We start from the raw sequence: 22,324 nt of genomic DNA on the forward strand, positions 1-22,324 counted from the left end.
GCTTTTCTAGGCTGATACTTAATCTCACAATCATATTCTTTAACCAGCTCTAACCATCTCCCCTGTCTCATATTCAGCTCCCTTTGAGTGAAAAAGTACTTCAAACTCTTATGGTCGGTGTAGATATTACTCTTTGCTCCATATAGGTAATGCCTCCATATCTTTAATGCAAAGACTACAGCTGCCAACTCTAAATCATGTGTAGGGTATCTCATCTCGTACTCTTTCAACTGTCAAGAAGCATAAGCTATTACCCTACCCAATCGCATCAACACAACACCAAGTCCCTGTAGTGAGGCATCTGTATAAATATCATAATCTACACCCTCCTGTAGTAACACAAAAATGGGAGCAGTAGTCAATCTTCTTTTCAACTCTTGAAAACTTTCTTCACAAACATTTGACCACACAAAAGGAGTTCTCTGTTTGGTAAAAGCTGTAAGTGGCTTAGCCAATTGGGCAAATCTTGTTACAAACTGCCAATAATAGCTTGCTAGTCCCAAGAAACTTCTAACTTCCTTTACTGTCTTCGGTTTTTGCTACTCAAGAATTGCGTTCACCTTACTAAGATCCACTGATATACCTTCCTTAGAGATAGTATGGCCAAGAAAGATACCTTGATCCAGCCAAAAACTTACACTTAGAAACTTGGCAAACAACTTCTTATCTCTTAATCGTTGCAACACAAATCTTAAGTATTCTTCATGCTCCTCTCTTGACTTAGAATAAACCAGGATGTCATCAATAAATAACACTATAAATTGATCAAGACAATCATGAAACACCTGGTTCATTAAGTCCATAAAGATTGCGGGGGCATTGGTTAACCCAAAAGGTATCACCACAACTCATAATGCCCATATCTAGTCTGAAAAGTAGTCTTCGCAATAACTTGTTCTGCCACTCTTACTTGATGATAACCCAACCTCAAATCAATTTTTGAAAATGATGCTGCTCCTTTCAGCTGATCAAATAAATCGTCATACGAGGTAACATGTACTTATTCTTCACTGTCACTTCATTTAACTCTCTGTAATCTATGCACATTCGTAGCGACCCATCTTTCTTCTTCACAAATAAGATTGGGGCTCCCCAGAGAGAATGGCTAGGTCATATAAAACCTTGTCTAGAAGTTACTGAAGCTACTTATTCAACTCCTGAAGCTCGGCTGGGGCCATCTGGTAAGGGTCTTTAGAAATCGGTGCTGTCTTTGGTGCCAGTTCAATGCTAAATTCTACTTCTCTTTTCGGAGGTAAACCTGGCAAATCTTCCGAAAATACATCTCTAAACTCTCGAACTACTGGCACACTTTGAATCTCTGGCTATGGGACATTATGACTTTGCACCACATGGGCAATATGCCCAAAACACCCTTTTCTTAACATCTTTTTGGCCTTTACATTGCTAATTAACATACTAAGCTGATGGCGCTCTCTGAAACTAAACTTATCACCATCATCAAGATTAAATCTAGCTTTCTTCTTCTGACAATCAATCTCTACTCCATATCTCCCTAGGAAATCCATGCCCAAAATAACATCAAAATCAGGCATATCTAACACAATCAAATCTACCGGTAACTCCCTTCTATGGATCACTACGGACTCTTTTGGAAGTGTCTCTTGCGTCACCACACTAACCCCATCCGGTAATTCTATCTTAATGGGCTGACTCACTGTAATAGGTTTCAAGCCAAATCTCTCTATCATCCCATGCATAATCTTACCTCTCCTCAACTCTGGTGTGCTCACTACACCAGGCGCAAAACTTGCAAAGGAATTAAATCTCATAGAGTACTCCTTTACTGAACTGGACCCCTGCTGTAAGCTGATAAATTCTTGGATCTTCTCATGAACTCGATCAACTGTCCTATACTCTGCCTTAAACAATCTTCTAAGCTCTCCCCAAGTCATGGAAGCTATGTCGTGGGTATCTTCCATCAATTCCCACCATATTCAGGCATCACCCTTAAACAGAAAGCTCGCATACTGAATCTTTTCTCTATTTGTCAAAGGGAAAAGCACCGTCATATGCTTTATGGACCTAAACCACTCTTCTGCCTCTAATGGGTTTGTTGTACCCCTAAATTTTGACGACCGATTGGTAGCATGCCGAATGCTTCAAATCAATAACCTTCCTAACCTAACTACTAAATTGTATATAGGGTAAGCAAGGGTCGATCCCACAGGGAATGGTTCGATTAATTTATATATTCTAAAACAATGAAAACAATAGAAAAATAAAATAAAACCCTAAACAGTAAACATGACAACAATAACGGAAGGGGTTGTAGTTAAAGCAAACTAAAGTAACACAAAGAAATCTCTAATGGTAGAAAATATCAGATTAAAAACCATCAGTTCTCGGTTTAAGATCCACCTAAACATTCATTGGACATAAAGTAACTGTAACACTATTCTATCTCGTTATTATGGAACTACTGACCCTAGGAAACAACAAGCTCTGTTACCCGAATTCTCCCTTAGTTTGTCACTACTGAAATAAGCTCTTTAAGTAGATACTAACCCTTGAACAACCTAGAACAAGCTCTCTTAATTTAATTCAATGGCAGCCTTAAGAATTAGGAGAATAGATCAATCTAAGCAACAATCACGCAAGCTCGGATTATTTAACTTAGGTTATGTTATTCAAGACAATAGACCGAATACTTGTCCATAATCAGCTATCATCATGTGTTACTCATTGAATAGAAAAAAGGACAATTACGGATCACAATTCCTAATTCTAACAGAAAAAATTCCGATTAAACAATTCAGCAGGCCATTATAAATCACCCAAACAGAAAATTATAAACAATTAAACAGAATAACATAAAAAATTCCAATAAAAACGAGATTAAGAACAATGTTACTGAAGTTATGCTACACCAATGACACGAATTTAGGCTTCAAAATCCCCTTGAATTGAAGAAGAAAGATCAGCCTCACATCTTGACGTAGAAAGTAAAAGAAAACCCAAAAAAAACTAAAAACTACTGCTGTCTCTTTTTCTCCCCTGGTTAACCTAACACTCCAGAATAAATAACATATTTTTCTCCTAATTCTACCCCAGGAATCATGGAAAATCTTTCCTAGACGTTTCCTAAAAGATAGACTTCTAGATTTGACAAAATCTTATCAGATTCCAGAATTCGTCTCCAGCTTGCACCAGGATTCTTGCAATGTAAAAGATCTTTTCTGAGCTCAGTCACTTCATAAAAATTGTAGTCCCAGATAAGTAGATGAATATGGGCTTTTGAATCACCCGTTTTCGATATTTGACGCTCTAGTTAGGCCCGTTCGAAGATTCAGTACTCAGCCAGGAAATCCTTCCACGACTAGGATTCCAGGTCCGGTTTTGCAACAATTAATGAAGACCAAAAAAAACTCGGATTCTCGCCCATAATACCTTCCTGGAAAGCTTGATTTGTCAACTTAATTTTTTCTGAAGAACACTTTTGCAATCGAGAACTATGACTCCATGAAAAACCTGAAAAACGTAGCACTGGTCAGAATAACAAAAATCTGGAATTTCCTAATCTTTTATCACTTATTTCCTAAAGTCTATCCAACCATGCCAAACTCATAAAATGAACTCTAATCAACTCAAATAGGCATAAAAAATGACAAAAAACATAATATGGAAGGAATAAAAATATATAAATTACACTCTTATCACTGATGTTGACTTCGCTACCTATGTATAGGCTCGATACAATTCGGAACTGTCGGGGGTACTGACCTTTCTCTTTCTTCTTTAGTGGTCAATACACTAGCTGGGGTTTCAACTCTCTCCAGTACAACTCTTCCCTGATTCTCTACTAATACTTGCTATATAATATTACAGATCCTCACCTCATCGAGGGCAGGGGGAGTAGATTCTGACGGGTTGGAAGGTTCACTCGTACTCATTGTATTCTTACTACCTGCTCGGATCTTACGTCTCATCTACCTAACAACAACACTTTGCATCAACTCAAATAACTCGTCTACTACCATAAGTAAGGAAAGATATAACTTACTACGGTCGGCTACGGAATGTCAGCGCGGTGGGAGAGGCACACTGTCAAATCCCAAAATCTTTGCTCTGATACAAAAAATGTAATAACTCTTTCTAACTAGTATACTTTGGAAAATATAATATAAATTCACTAAATATGTTATAAAAACACATAAATATATAAGTAGAAGATAATGGGCCCAGAAAATTTCTTTAGTTTGATATATAAATTCTTTACATAAAATAAAATGTCATATACAGAAAACCATAATATGGTGGATAGTAGTGCCATTCTCTTCCGCTTCTCGACGTTCCATCCTACCTCTTCTCACCTACTACCTGTAAAAATAGAGAAATCAATGAAGTGAGCACTAATTGCTTAGTAAGTAAATCTACTATACCATTTTTCTTCCTCCGTTACTCGTATCCTGAATTTCTTTCCTTACATCAACTTCTCTATTCTTCTATGTTCTTTCTCTATTTCTAATTTCTCTGTTCTTTCTCTGTTTCTAATTTCTCTGTTCTTTCTCTATTTCTAATTTCTCACTACTCATGATAGAAGGCATGGTATCATGCATAGGTATGATGCAAATGCACAAATGCATAGGATGTGCATTTTCTTTTCTGGTTTTCTGCTTTCTTATTCTGTTTTCTCTCTCTTTTTCTATGTTTCTTTCTTTCTTTCTATTCTTTCTATTCTCTCTTTTATTTCTTTCTTTCTTTTCTTTCTTCTTTTCTATTCTTTCTTTTTTTCTTTTCTATTCTTTCTATTCTTTTCTTTCTTTCTTTCTTATTCTTTTGCCGATCGGACTTGGTTGAGGCATGGATTCGGAACCTTGGCCGTGTGAGTGAGTACAGTCCTCATCTACATGTACTTCTTACGGACTATACAAATTCTTCTTCTTCTTAGGCTGCTCACTAAAGGCGGCGTGTATGTAGGTATATTCTTCGGGGTATAGTCCTCATCCACATGCACTCTTATGGACTGTACAAATTCTTCTTCTTATTCTTAGGCCGCTCAATAAAGGCGGCATGCATGTGGGAGTATTCTTCTTCTTGTCACTCACGAGTTCCCCATCGCAACAACCTCGTCTTCTCTTATATTCTTTTAGAAATTAATATTCAATTTCTTTTCTTTAATAATTTTCTTTTCTTTCTTTGTTCTTTAATGTTCTTATATGCATGTATACATGTAGATGGGCATTTCTTATTATTCTTTCTAAATTCAAATGATTAAATGCAAGGATGCAATATGGCATGTGAACATGTCATTCTCTTCTTTCTCTAACATCTACAAACTCATGTCAATAATAATTAACTAACATACTCATACATGCACTTCTCTTTGAAATTTCATCAAATACTTTGTATGCACAAATAAGGCACTAAGGTGATTACATCTCTAAACAATCTTTAACCACCAAAATTTTGGAGCAAAGCTCCCTAAAATCAACACCAAACCTGGCCAGGAAATTCGCACTTCCAAAATTCTATTCTAACTCTTTCATAACTTCTTCAAACTTCCACCAATTCATCTCATACTAAACACTACTTCTTATGGTGGAATTCTAATCATCATTCAACATCAATCCATCAACAATTCTCAACACTCAAGCATATAAATTTATATAAGAAATTCTCTACACAATTATTGCTCAATCAAGGGTTAGGGTTGGATTTACTTACCTTGAACTTGGGTAGTTCCATACTAGACTTTCTCTCTTTGATAGACTTCCTCTTCCTCTTAACCCTAAGCATATAAACTATAAGAATTCAACACTTTAAAAATTAATCTCACATCTTATTGCAAGAATTCTTACATTTGGATGCTTAGGATTGAATATCTACCAAAATCCAACAAAAAATCTTCTAAATTGCCTTGGAAATTTGATGAAGAAATTGAGAGAATTTGGGGATGAAGGTGGCGTGTGAGGGAGTAGAGATTGGTAGGGTTTTCATTCTTGAACCCTTAATATCTCATATTATTACTTATACTTTATTATTTTGCCCTTGTACTTTCTATGAAATTCTATCTTTGCCCTTTAGTCAATTACAATAATACCTTTATCTCCATTGTATTCTCCATGACATTCTACTACTTTTCACTCACCACACTTACAACTAATTATGGGTAAAATAGTCATTTTGCCTTTATGGAAGTTTTCTAGAATTTTCTCAAAAATTCAAGCAAGTTCTTTGCCCTGGCGAAATTTTTTCTTCGCCGTAGCAAAGCATTCTAAAGAGCATGTCGTTGCGGCAAAATTTTTTCCTTGCCGCGGTGAAGCCTGCAATTTTGAGAACTCGATTTGGGCAGAGAGTTCATTGCCACGATGAGAAAAATCCTTTGCCATAGCGAAGTCTGAAATTTCTATTTTTTCAATCTTTACCTCGAAATAAGTCATGCTAAGAGCATTAAAACATAAATAAGTTACGTACCTCAATGTGGGTGCTACATATGCCCTAGAGATTGCAACTCACATTTTGAACCATGTGCCGTCAAAGTCTATAGACAAGACTCATTTAAACTATGGAATGGGCAAAAGCCCAATTTGTCTTATCTAAAGATTTGGGGTTGCGAAGCTTATGTCAGGAAATTGACTTCGAAGAAGCTGGGCCCAAAATCCTACAAATGTATATTTGTGCGGTATCCTAACGAGACCAAACGATACTATTTCTACCATTCTGAAGAGCGAAAAATTTTTGTTGCTTGTACTGGTGTCTTCCTAGAAAAGGAATTTTTTCTAAGAAGTACTAGTGACAAAAAAGTAGAATTCGATAATGTTCTAGAGCCACAAGATATAGTAGAGGAAGGATGGGAAGATGTGCCATATGCAGTGGTTGAACATCAGGAGGAGGTTACTTCACAACTTGTGGATCAAAGTGAATCACCTCAAGTAGCACAGGAGCTACATAGATCTGGGAGAGTACGCCATGAGCCTAAGAGATACGGTTATCTTGTGACTCAACATGGTGACGTACTTGTCTACCAAGTCGATGAACCCATAACCTACGAAGACACTATATCGGATCTAGATTCTGCTAAATGGCTTGAAGCCATGAAATCTGAGATGGACTCCATGTACCAGAACCAAGTATGGTCTCTGGTGGAACCACCTGAAGGGGTGAAACCCATAGGGTGTAAATAGGTCTGTAAGAAGAAGACTGACATGGATGGCAAGGTGCACACTTATAAAGCATGACTGGTTGCCAAAGGTTTCAAACAAATTCATGGTATTGACTATGCGAAATTCTTTTCACCCGTTGCCATGATTAAATCCATCCGGATTATGCTTGCGATTGCTGCATATCATGATTATGAGATTTGGCAAATGGATGTCAAAATGGCTTTCCTGAACAGAAACCTTGAAAAGGATGTCTATATGACACAACCCAATGGTTTTTTCTTGATGGACAAGCTGAGAAGGTATGCAAGTTGCAGAGATCCATTTATGAACTCAAGCAAGCTTCAATGAGCTGGAACATTCATTTTGATGAAGCCATAAAAGAATTCGGTTTTATCAAGAACAAAGATGAGCCTTGTGTTTACAAGAAAGTGAGTGGGAGTGCAGTGGCATTTCTAGTGTTGTATGTCGATGACATACTTCTGATCGGGAATGATATACCAAACTTACAGTTGGTAAAGACTTGGTTATCCAAGTGCTTCTCCATGAAAGACTTAGGAGAAGTAGCCTACATCCTCGGAATAAAGATCTACCGAGATAGATCATGTAGGTTGCTTGGCCTAAGTCAGAGTACATACATTGACAAGGTAATAAAGAGATTCAGTATGGAAGAATCCAAGAAGGGATTTCTTTCGATGTCACATGGTGTCTATCTTTCTAAGGATATGTGTCTTAAAACACATGATGAGAGGGATAGAATGAAGAGGATCCCATATGTGTCAACAATTGGATCCATCATGTATGTCATGTTATGTACTTGGATTGATGTCTTATGTGCGTTAAGTACTTGTAGTAGATATCAATTAGATCCAGGTGATCATCACTGGATAGCTGTCAAGAACATCCTTAAGTACCTAAAGAGGACATGTTCTTGGTTTATGGAGAGGAAGATGAGCTCATTGTAAGAGGATACAATGATGCTAGTTTCTGTAATATTTTCTTTCTAGCTAGTGTACTCGTAAAATAATCAATGAAACTCATTAAAAATATATATAAGAAAATACACATATAAACGAGTCATAAAGTATGGGCCCATATTTAATTTTTCTTTATATACAAATATTTACAAAATATACTCAAAATAGCAACTTGACAGTGTAGCCTAACCCTTCCACTACGTGAAGTTCTGAGTGACCGTAACTCACCTATTACCTACAAAAACATTGAAAACAACGGAGTGAGCACTAATTGCTCAGTAAGTAAACCTGCTATGCTATCCTTTTTTCTCCGTTGCTTAACTCTTGAATTTTCTTTCCTTAACACTCATTTCTCGAGTATTCTCTCTTCTTTCTCTGTTTTGTTCACTGTTTTTTTCTCTCAATTTTCTTAACTTTCACTACTCACGATAATGAGCATGGTCTTATGCATATTCATGATGCAAATGCACAAATGCATAAATTATGCATTTTCTTTTCTATTTTTCTTATTTTATTTCTTTATTTCTTTTCTGGTTTTTCTTTTCTAGTTTTTCTTTTCTTTTTCTTTTTCTATTCTTTCTTTTCTTTCTATTCTTTCTATTCTTTCTTTTCTTTCTTTCTATTATTTCTTTCTATTTTTTCTTTAACATATTCTAATGCTTTTTCATGCTCTTATGAAGATGTATGCATATAGATAGTTTCATGCTTATAATTCTTTCTAAATGCAAATGTTTAAATGCAAGGATGCCATGTAGCATAAAATAAGTTTCTCTCTACCATCTACAAACTCATATCAATTCATAAATGAATAAAACTCATGCATACACTTCTCTTGGACATTTCATCAAACATATTGCATGCATAATCAAACTCTAATTTGACTACAATTCTATCTCTTTCTCAAGCCACCAATATTTGAAGTAAAACTCCCTTAAACAATACCAACCTATCCAAAACAATAGACTCCCAAAAATTCTACTCAACTCTTTCTAACTTCCACCAAACTCAATTAATCATCATACAACCAAAACCACTTCTCATGGCTAAATTCTATTCATCAATATATCAAATCATTAATAATTCATCAATTTCATCAACAATTCTCAAAATCATAGCATATACATAATGTAAAATCTCTACACATTGATTTCTCAAATCATAACTGGGTGGGATTACTACCTTTGATATGAGGCAATCCCACCCTTTAAGAATCTTCTTCATCAAACTCTCTTCTTCTTAAATCCTATGAGCACAAATTATCAAAATTCAACACTTAAAAATGAAAAATCACTTCTTAGGTAAGGATCTTACCTAAAGTGCTTGGGATTGAAAATCCACTAAAAAATACCCCAAATCTTGAATTTCCTTTGAAGAAGAATTGAAGAATTTGAGAGAATATGGAGGTGAAAGGGGCGTGAAAATGGGTAAGAGTGGCTAGGATTTCAATCCTTCAATTTGATATAACATAATATATTATTATATATATATATATATATATATATATATATATATATATATATATTATATAATATTATATATATTATATATATATATATTATATAATATATATATATAGTTTCCCATTTTGCCCTTGCACTTTCTTTAAATTCCATCTATGTCCCTTATTCAATACCCATAATGCCCTCATTTTTATTGGATTCTCCATGAAATTCTATCTCTTTTCACTCCCCACTTTTTCAACTAATTTTGAGTGAAAAGACCATTTTACCCTTAATGCAAGTTTAAGGCATTTTCTTCACATTTTCTCAAAATAACTTTAGCAACAATCAACTAAAGGTATAAGAACATAAATTAAATTACATACCTCTATGTGGGTGTTACAGTTTCCAAAAGGATAAAGATGATTATCGATCGCAATTAGGATTTGTGTTTTGTCTCAATGGGGGTGCAGTGAGCTAGAAGAGCTCTAAGCAAAGCACTGTAGCGGACTCCACAATAGAGCCTAAGTATATTGCATTATCTAATGCAGCCAAGGAGGCAGTCTAGATTAAGAAGTTCGTCACCAAACTTGGTGTGATTTCCACGATTGTTGATCCGATAGATGTCTATTGTGACAACAATGGAGCAATTGCTCAAGCAAAGGAACCAAGTCTCACCAAAAGTCTAGACACATACTTAGATGTTTTCATCTCATCAGAGAAATGGTTGAGAGGAAAGATGTATAGATCAGTAAAGTGCATACTGATGACAATCTCGCCAATCCACTGACGAAGCCTTTGTCGTAGCAAAAGCATGAAAAACACTTAAGGTCATTCAATATTAAATACATGAATGATTGGCTATAGTGCAAGTGGGAGATTGTTAGAGTACGTGCCCTAGAGCCAATCAATTATTGTAAAATTGACTCTGTAATAAATGTTTATTTATCAATAAAAGACATATTCTTCTGTATCATGTATGTAATGATATATTTCTTATGATGGTAAAACCGTGATGAGGGTATCAAGTGTTTTAAATCTTGATAGTGAGTACCCTATGATCACATATGATGGCCATTCTTGAAACAGCTATAGCCCTAGTATTATTCTGACCAAGGACACAGATAATGCGGGAAGGCTATCATAGTGTTGAACGACCCTGTCGAAAGGCAGTGACTGATCTCACTTGTCAACGTTGTTTGCCGACAACCTGGTGCAATGCATAGGTGCTTACTAGAGGTAAGTTCACTGGATAGACTCACCAGAGGATTCCATATGGATGGTAACCTAGTGTCTATGGAATAAATCCTCTAATGGATGGTGGTGCATGTGATCCTTAGACTTAAGATCACCGGAGCGCATTGTGTACCAATTGGTGTAGTTTGACACTAGCCCAACATAGTTCTATTCAGAGCTATCAATACGATAGTGATTGCCTACATTGAGAAGTGTATCAAGACTATGGTGGATCGACAAAAGATTCATCACTCCTGGGTACAAGAGAAGTTATCTCACTGGGTAATTCAGTAAATAGCAATGACACTAAATCTATGGCCACATGGGATTGAGTTGATGCTCAATCCAATTTAATATTCTTGTCATTGGTCCAATAACTGAATACAAACATGTCAAAGATATTTGAGGTTGACACTATTTCTGTACCTCGGTCTCGATGAGATAACAGTTGATGAAAGGATTTGATTGCACAGTAACCAAACTGTTGACAGGCTGCGGTTTCAGTGAATCAGAATCTATCAGGTGGCCATGATGCCTTACTAGGGGCCAATCTTGGTCTGTGTGTAGTGAGACAATTAATTGGTATTAATCACAATACTACACACTACCGATATGATGAGGAGCCTACGAGTCACACACTTAGAAGATAATTTAAGGATCAATTTGTGAGAAGGGTATTTTCGTCTTTCAGGACAAAATGATATTTTGGTAATCTCACAATGCAATTAAATTTGCTGAGGTTGTTGCCTATATTTAATTTTAATATTAAAATTAAATTAGTGAGATTATATTTAAATATATCTATGTATATATTTAAATGAATTATTATTATTAATTGAATGTTAATATACTATTATATATTAATTGATTTTAATTATAACAATTCCTAAGTGGAATAGGGTTTTAATTGTTGCATTATACAAGTGCAACTTAAAATTAAAACACAGGGGGAATTTATTCATTCAATTAAAACCCTAGCCACCCTGTCTCTTTCTCTCTCAAGAATAAAGCTTTTCTTGTTCTTCTTTCTTGATTCTTGAAGCCCTTGATTGTTCTAGCAAAATAGTCAAGGGTTCTTCGGATTATCTTTATGTGGACTTTCGTGAGTGCGATCCTACTATGGATTGATTAGCGAAAAATCACATGAACAGTAGATGGTGAACAGTAACTGTGAACAGTAGATGGTGAATAGTACCATGAACAATGTTCCCGTCCGAAATCAGAGATATTCGAAGGAGCTCCAAACGTACGTAAGTATTCTAATCCTTGAATGGATTTACTTTATACAAATTTTTGTTTATAAACATGCTAACAGTATAATCTATACTCGGATCTAGGCAAAATGAAATGTATGGTATCAGATTTTTTTCCATATCTTTAATAATCCAGAACAAGAAATAAATACATGATGAAGAAAACATAAACTTTACAGCGGAAAACAAAATACAACTATAGAATCTATGATGTAAGTTTCTCTAAATATGACATTTGGTGAATTTTTAGCTTATTTGATTTCCTATTTCTCTCTATCACCATTCCTAGAATCCTCTTTGCACATCCTAAGTCCTTCGTACCAAATTCAGCACTTAACTTTGCCTTTAAATAGTTTATTTTGGACTTAGACTCTCATATTAACAATATGTCATCAACATACAAAAACAAATATATAGGCATGTCACTAGCAAGTGCAAAATAAAAGCAATTGTCATGTTTACTCCTAGCAAACCCAATCCCAACAATAAAGGAGTCAAACCTTTTATACCATTGCCTAGTAGACTATTTAAGACCATATAGAGATTTATGCAGCAAGCACACATGCTCAAGCAAATTTTATCTATAAAACCAATAGGTTGACTCATGGATATAATCTTTTCTAACTCACCATGTAAGAATGCAGTTTTAACGTCTAATTGTTCTAGTTATAAATCATAGTGAGCAACTATAGACAACATTAACCTAATTATTTTAAATTTAACCACTGGAGAAAATATCTCATTAAAATCAATGCCTTTTCTTTATGTGTAGGCCTTTGCAACTAACCTGGCCTTGTATCTTAGAGGGTCGAACTGATTTATCCCTTCTTTTAGCTTGAGCAACCATCTACACTCTACATACTTCTGATCTTTAGGTTTTTGAACCAATGAGCGGGGTCTATTTACCTTTAAAGAGTGCATCTCTTCACTCATGTCAACCAACCATAGCTTTCTATCCTTTGAGTTTATAGCTTCTTCATAGGTGGCAGGTTCAACTATTTCGATTTTAACCCTAGCCACCAATGCCGTGTAAATCAGGTCTGCATAGTTCTATCCTGTAGGGGGGTCTGATCTCCCGCTTGATCCTATCCTTTGCAAGCTGATACTAAGCAAGATCAACTTGTTGAAAGTATCCTACAAGCTATATTATTTCATCTTCAATGTATTTAGTGATATCTGCAGGTTGTGGCAACTCTGCAGCTTCAGCTTCTTCATCAGAATTGGTTAGATCAGTTGGGTACATTGCTGGCTCCACCTCAATTTGGGTGGTATCAGTTTGGTTCAGATTTTCAGTCTCACTATTAGAGGTACCTACAGTAGGTTTAAAAGATTTATAAGGAAAAACACGTTCATTAAAGGCAACATTCCTACTAATTATGACTCTTACCACCCGAGCCTCTCTTTCCCAAAGTCTGTACCCTTTTGTCTCTTCTTGGTATCCTAGAAACACACATCTAAGAGACCTTGGCTCTAACTTCCTATCATTTTTGTGTGCATAGGCAGGACACCTAAATACCCTTAAGTGATCGACACTAGGCTTCCTACCCGACTATCTTTCTTTGGGACACTGGAATTCTATAGCACTAGATGGACTCCTATTGATAAGGTAGGTAGCAGTAGTTATGGCTTCTCCCCAAAAAAAATTAGGCAGCCTTGATGTGAATAAGAGGCACCTAACCTTTTCCAACAGTGTTCTATTCATTCTTTCAACAACCCCATTTTGCTGAGGGGTTCTCCTAACTGTCTTATGCCTTAGGATCTCTAGGTCACTATAGTAGGTATCAAATTCAGAGTTACAAAACTCTAAACCATTGTCAGTCCTAAGAGCCTTAACTCTATTATCACTTTGGTTTTCGACCAGAATTTTCTAGCCTTTAAACTTGGTAAAGGCTTCATCCTTAGACCTTAGGAGGTATACCCATACCTTCCTACTGAAGTCATCGATAATGGATAGGAAGTATGAGTTCCCACCATGAGAACTAACCCTCTCAGGACCCCACAGATCCGTATGTAGGTACTCTAAACACTTAGTGGTTTGATGAGTTCCTTTTGGAAAACTCATCCTATGTTGTTTACCCAACACGCATATTTCACAAAATTCTAGGTCAGTGACTGTATCATTCCCAAAACAACCCTATTGTTTGAGAATGTTCATACCTTTCTAGCCTGGCCCATCCTCAAGTGACATTTTTTTGCAGCAGACATGTTAGTAGTAAACAGAGTAGTATAAAAAGAGTTATCATAGTGATGCCTACATAGAATGTACAACCCATTTTTCTTAATCCCTTTAAGCAATACATGATTATTCTTGTACACTACTATACAACCATTCTAAGCCTTATAACAGTATCCAGCCTCATCAAGTGTCCCTAAAGATATTAGGTTTTGTTTTAGTTTAGGTATGTATCTTACTTTGGTTAGTCTGTCATCATTTAGCTTGATGGCAATGCTACCAACTCCCTAGACCTTACACGAGTGATTATTACCCATAAACACAATTTCATGCTCATCACATTTAAGGTCCTGAAACTAGTCCCTATTTGGACTCATGTGGAAACAACACCCTGAGTCTAAGACCCACTCTTTAACACTAACAAAGTTTAAAACAATAAGAGCTTCAGCAAGCTCAATGCTATTACTAGTGCATGCTAGATTGCTTTTAATATTAGTCTGCTTCTATTTCTTAATCCAATCATAGCAATTCTTTTTAAGATCCCCAATTTTATTACAGTGAAAGCATTTCCTAGTTTTTTATTTCAGCTTACTGTTACCTTTACACTTCTTTTTATTCTTGAACCCTAAATTATGCTAAAACACTCTTCCTGCCTCTTTTCCTAATTGACGAGTATCAGTCCTACCTTTTACAAACAAGCTATTGCTATTTCATTTCTGCAATGTCCACATCGAGGTACGTAGCTTTACTTATGCCCTAATACCCTTAGTTGAATTTTGTTAAAGTTTTCTTGAACAAGTGTGAAGAAAATCCCTCAAAATTTCATTAGGGATAAAATGGTCTTTTCACTCATAATTAGTTGAAACTGTGGGGAGTGAAAAGAGATAGAATTTCATGGAGAATGCAATAAAAATGAGGGCATTATGGTAATTGACTAAATGGCAAAGATGGAATTTCATAGAAAGTGCAAGGGTAAAATGGGAATCTAATATATATTATTTTATGATATTAAGAGTTGAAGAAGAGAAACCCTAGCCACTCTACCCAACATACAAGCCATTCTCTACCCAAATTCTCTCAAATTTCTTCATTAAATTTCCAAGGAAATTCATAGGATTTTGGCTAACTTTTGATAGATTTTCAATCCTAAGCATCCAAAGGTAAGATTCTTACACCAAGAAGTGAGATTAAATTTTAAAGTTTTGAATTCTTATGGTTGTATATGCTTAGGGTTTGAGAAGGAGGGAATTCTACCAAAGAGAGAGTATAGTATTGGAGTTGCTCAAATTCAAGGTAAGTAAACCTAATTTGAACCTTAATTTGAGCAAGACTTTGTTGAATGAATTTTTTTTGCATGTTTGTATGTGATGGTATGAGAGAATTATGGCCTGTTTTTTTTTGTTTATTGATGTACAAATTCTAGCCATTAGAAGTAGTGTATGGTTATGTGATGATTTGCTGAAGTTGTGGAAGATTTTGTGTTGAGATTTTTGGAGTGTAGAGAAGTGAGAAATTCGGCCAGGTTTGATACTCAATTTAGTGAGTTTTTGTTTCACAATTTGGTTGATTTAGAGAGTTGTGGAAGTGTAGCCAACATGGTCGTAGCATGTGCATATGAATTGTTTAATGAAAATCCTAAGAGAAAACATGTTACCATGGTTGCCCTGTCAAATCCGTGACCTTCTAAGTGATTTTTAAGCATCATACCCATCGAATTGGGTTGAGACCTAAACATAAAAGTTGTAGCCTTTCTCTAAGCTTTAAAATGAGGCCAATATCATAGCGATCCGATGTGTATAGCGTTCTTGAATATGACCTGCACAAAATGACTACCTCAAAAGTACCTCCAATTTATTAGTTATTTTTAGTCTGATAATCTATGATTGATTTCAAGTATGGGAATATTATTGGTAGAGAATAATAGTTCCATAATGATATCTTTATATGCCACAATGCATTCTCACATTCTCACATTTGCATTTAGAAAGAATAGCAAAGAATGAGCATATTTCCATGCACATACACATGTATGAGAATATTAAAGAACAAAGAGAAAAAGAGTTTGGATGAACTATAGAGAATTTCTTTTATGCATGTATATGCTTATATATGAAGAATTGTTGATGGAATGGATATTGAATTATGGTTAGAATTTATCCATGAGAAGTAGTGTTTGTGTACTTGATGGTTGATGACAGTTTGGATGAATTATGGAAGAATTGGAGTAGAATTTATGGAGTGTGAATCTTGGACAGGTTTGATGTTAATCTTGGTGTGTTTTATTCCAAATTTTGGTGGCTTTGAAGAGAGTAGAAATGTAGCCAAATTAGAGTTGATATGTACATATAAATTGTTTGATGAAATGTCAAAGAGAAGTGCATACATGATTATAATTATTTGATATCTTGAGATGAGTTGGTAGATGGTAGAGAATGACATGTTCACATTCCATATTGCATTATTGCATCCAAACATGTGAATTTAGAAAGAATAATAAGCATGAGCCCATATACATGCATACATACTCATAAGAGCATTAAAGAGCAATAATGAACATTAAAGTTAAAGAACAAATAGAAAGAAATGAGAAATATTAAAGAAGTTCAAATCTGAAATTTTATCTAAAGAAGTGTAAAAAGATAAGAGAAGAGAAGGTTGTTACGATGAGGAAATCATAAGTGACATAGCCCTGCATGCACACCGCCTTTAGTGAGCAGCCTCAGAATTAGAAAGAAGAATTGTACAGTCCGTTATAAGTGCATGTGGATAAGGACTGTACCCAGAATTAGAGAATACACTCACACGGCCAGGGTTCCAAATTCATGCCTCAATCGAGTCCGATCGGCAAGAAAGAAAGAAAGAATAGAAAGAATAGAAAGAAAGAAAGAACATAAAGAAAGAATAGAAAGAAAGAAAGAACAGAAAGAACGGAAAGAAAAGAAAAGAAAGAAAAGAAAGAATAGAAAGAAAGAAAGAATAGAAAGAAAGAAAGACTAGAAAAGAAAGAAAGAAAGAAGTACAGAAAAAGAAACAGAACAAGAATAAGAAAAAATAGAAAGAAAATGCACATTTTATGCATTTGTGCATTTGCATCATACCTATGCATGATACCATGCCTATTATCATGAGTAGTGAGAAATTGGAAATAGAGAAAGAATAGAGAAAAACAGTGAAAAAATAGAGAAAGAACAGAGAAAGAATAGAGAAAGAACAGAGAATAATAGAGAATGTGATGTAAGGAAAGAAATTCAGAATTTAAGCAACGGAGAGAGAAGGGTAGCATAGCGGGTTTACTTACAGAACAATTAGTGCTCACCCCGTTTTTTCAATATTTTTGTAGGTAGTAGATGTGGTTGCGGTCACTTGGAACGTCAAGAAGCGGAAGGGTTTGGCAACACTGTCGAGTTACTATTTTGTGACTTTATAATATTATGTAAAGATTTGTATATAAAGAAAAAAAATTAGATATGGGCCCATTATTTCTTACTCATATATATATATATATTAATATATTTTCTTATAATACTGTTTATTTTCCGAGTATACTAGCTAGAGAGAAAGTATTATAGTTTCTAAGTTGTTAGTTCTAATTCCCTAGATTTCAATCCAGCCACAATCAGATCAACACTAGGGACAATCCCACTATAATGCAATGCATTTTTAATAACTAAATAGTCTTTAGGCAAGGAATTTAACAGGATCATCGCCAAGCTAGAGTCTCCTAATTCTTGGTCAGTGCCTTTAAGAATTAATGTCATTTTTAGGAACTTGTCTAGATTATAATCTAAATATTTAGAGACATTCATTTTATATGCAAACAAAGAACCCTTTAAAAAATCTAAGTTAGGGGCAGACTATAATACAAATAAAATTTCAAGTTTACCCTACAAAGCGATTGGATTTTCCAGGCCATCTACCTTCCTTAAAACGCTGTCTGATAGGTTTGGGATGATGAGATTATATGCCTTCTCATCAACCTCAGCCTTCTTTTTCAACTTCTCCTCCGGCCATTTTGTGGAATCCTTCTCCAGTGCAATTCCCACCTTGTTGTGAGGTAGAAGAGCCTTCATCTTCTTTTTCCAACTATTGAAATCAATTTTCCCATCATACTGGGTGATTTCCATGTGAGTGGTCATAGTCATTGTGTGAATTTTTGATTGAACCCTAGAAATCGGAATTGATTTTTGATTCTCACTAATTGACAAACTAATTGATGATTACCAAAACCCTAGATTAGCTAGGACCCGTTAAATCAAGAAACCCCCAATTTAAAAAACCCTAGAATAAAAAATTTCCCAAATCAAGAACCGGATTGATGATTTCCAGAACCAGGAATCGTTAAAACAAGAAACCCCTAATTTTAACAAACCTTAGGATCAAGAAATTTCCCAAAATCAGAAACCCTAGAACCAAAGCTCTGATACCACTGTTAGTAATCGATGGACGTTGGTATCGTAAAAACAATTAATTTGGCCCATCGATTACTCTAATTTTTCCACGCTTAGATCAAAAAAACATAAATCCATATAAGGATTCGATTATACCTAGGGTTGCAAACAAACCGAACAGTTCACGAACAACTCGTTGTTCATTCGATTACTGTTCGATAATGCTCGCAAATAGTTCGATATTCGTTCGATAATATGTTCGATCGAGTTCAAACAGGGGTTGTTCGTTCGATTATGTTCGCGAACATTATACGTTTGACTAATCCATCTGTTCGCGAACAATCGTTCGATTGTTTGTTCGTTTATGTTCAAAAAACATGTTATGCATTATTATAATTTTTTTTTTTGCATTTTTATATTATGTTTGATTTAGTTTGGATGAGTTTTTTTTAATGGTAATCAATAATAAAATATTATGATACTTTTGTTTTTCTTATATATATATATGATATGTTTGGATTTTTTTTTTCCAAATCATCAATAATTAAATATATAAGTATATAGCATTTTAATTAAAAAGTAATAAATTTGTTTCTCTTATATATATAATATGTTTGGATTTTTTTTTTTCCAAATGTCATCAATAATTAAATATATAAGTATATAGCATTTTAATTAAAAAGTAATAAATTATTATGATACATAGCATGACAAATTTAATAACATAATAGATTGTATAATCAAGTGATATATAATATAGTAAATCCAATAACATAATAGCTTCATTTTTTTTTTTCCAAATGTAATCAATAATTAAATATTATAAGATAGAATTTCAATTAATAAATAATAAATATAATATGGTAAATTGATAAACATAACATATTATATAATCAAGTGATGTATAGCATAACAAATTTAATAATATAATAGTTTAATTAAACCTAAATTAATCACACATTTGTATTGATCATATATTATAATAAACCCTCATACTACTATGAATTTATAGGTGTTGATACAAAATTTATATGTAGACAGTAATGATAATATATATATAACAAATTAATTACACATATGTATTGATCATATATTACAATAGACTTTCATTTCACTATAAATTTATGGGTGTTGATATAAAATATCTATCTAAACATTTAAAATATTTATGATAATTTATGTAATAATAATAAATATATGATAATCTATAATTTTGGTAATTTCATAATATATTTAACATATTTAACCTATGATTAATATATGTATGATAATAATTTTGTATATACACAATTACACATTATATATATCAAATTAATCACACATAAGTATTGATCATATATTATAATAGACCCTCATTTCACTATGAATTTATGGGTGTTGATACAAAATATATATGTAAACATTTAAAATATTTATGATAATTTATATAATGATAATAAATATATGATAACATATAATTTTGGTAATTTTATAACACATTAAACATATTTAATTTATGATTAATATATGTATGATAATAATTTTGTACATACACAATTATATATATATATTTTGAAAATCCAAAGTCCAAAGTCGAAACCCACATTTTCCTAGCCCAAATTTTAAAAATCCAAAGTCCAACCCCACAATTTGTTTTGAACGATTTATTGTTCTGTTTAATTTATTTTGAAGTTTTATTATTTATAATGGTTAGTTATTTTAATTTACTGAGTTTTTATTGATTTATTTAAAATATAAATATAGATAGAGAGTTGGTTTATTTTCAAATGTTGAATTGAATGGGTATGAATTATAAATTGTTGTATATTTGTTTTTTATAGCATGAATTGGAAAGTTAGTGTATATTTTTTATTCGAACAGGTATTCGAACATATATTTACAAGTTATCGAACGAGTTATTCGAACATGTATTTATGAGTTATTCGAACAGGTATTTACGAGTTAGTCGAACGAACACGAACGAGTTACGAACGAACTTTTTGTTAATCGAACAAACACGAACACACATCTTGTGTTCGTTCGAGTTCGAACACGAACATGAACAATCGAACATGCTTATCAAACAATTTTCGAACGGGCCTGTTCGTTCGTGATCGGTTCGATTGCAGGCCTAATTATACTTGCGTTTAGAGGCTCCATCAATATCTCTGAATACGATCTCACTACCTATTCTAGATTGGAATCGAACTCATGTCGTCCACACAAAGACAGTACAACAATGACCAAGAATTAATTTTGCTAGAATTAATTCTTGGCTTTAAGGAAATAAATTTTGGAACAAGGAGAATTGAGAAGGAGAGAGAAAATTCTTCTCTCAAAAAAGGCTCCCACGGCTACAATGAAAATTAGGTTGAATAAACCTAATTTTGCTTTATTTAAATAATAAACAAATATCCATTCCACCCCTCAAGTTTAGCATCAACCCAATATTAGGTAGAATTGCATATTAACCCAACTTAATTACTTAGTTTACATATTGATATAAATATTAATGTTAACTCTAATAATTGAATTTATAATTTTGCTAAATTACTCCAAAAATAAAATTGGACATAGGGTACAACCTCAATAAATTTAATTACACAGTAAAATTAACAATATGCCCATTCATCTAAAAGATGAATATACAATTCCAAAAAGTCATCATCTTTAAACTGTCTTCTAAGTGTGTGACCCGTAGGCTCCTTACATATCAATAGTGAGTAGTATCGCAATTGACACCAATCAATCGTCTCACTACACACAAATCAAGATTGGCCCCTAGCAAGGCATCATGGCCACCCGATAGATTCAGATTCAACGAAATAGCCATCTATCAACGATATGGTTACGGTGCAATCAAATCCTTTAACCATTCGTTATCTCATCAAGGCCGAGGTATAGAAATAGTGTCAACCTTAGATATCCTCAATATCTTTGTATTTAGTTACTACACCAATGACAGGAATAATAAATTGCATTGAGCAACAACTCATTCTCACTGTGGCCACAACTTTAGTGTCATTGTCATTCATTAAATTGCATCGTGAGATAACTTCTCCCGTAGCTAGGAGTGATGAATCCTTTGTCGATCCACCATAGTCTTGATACACTCCTTGATGAAGCCAATCACTACCATATTGATAGCTCTGAATAGAACTACATTGGGCTAGTGTCAAATTACACCAATCAATGCACAAGGCGCTCTGGTGATCTCAAGTCTAACGATCACATGCACCACCATTCGTTGAAGGATTTATTCTATAGACACTGGGGTTACCACCCGTATGGAATCCTTTGGGGGGTCTGTCCAGTGAACTTGCCTATAGCAAGCACCCATGTGTTGTACCAGGTTGTTGGCAAACAACTTTGACAAGTGACATCAATCACTGTTTTTTGACAGGGTCTTTCAACACTATGATAGCATTACCATATTATCTTTATCCTTAGTCAGAATAATACTGGGGCTACGGACATCTCTAAAATGGCCACCATATGTGATCACAGGGTTCTCACTAACAAGATTTGAAACCCTTGATACCCTCGTATGGTTCTACCATCCTAAGGACATATATCAATGCATACAATAATGATTTACACAATATAGAAGAACATGCCTTTTATTGATAATAAAAATTACTACAAAGACTTAATTTTACAATAATTGATTGGCTCTAGGGCACCTACTCTAACAATCTCCCACTTGCAATAAAGCTAATCATTCATGTATTTAATACCGAACGACCTTAAGTGCTTTT

This window comes from Pistacia vera, unplaced genomic scaffold (assembly GCF_008641045.1).
Source record: "Pistacia vera cultivar Batoury unplaced genomic scaffold, PisVer_v2 Contig508, whole genome shotgun sequence".
NCBI classification, from domain to species: domain Eukaryota; kingdom Viridiplantae; phylum Streptophyta; class Magnoliopsida; order Sapindales; family Anacardiaceae; genus Pistacia; species Pistacia vera.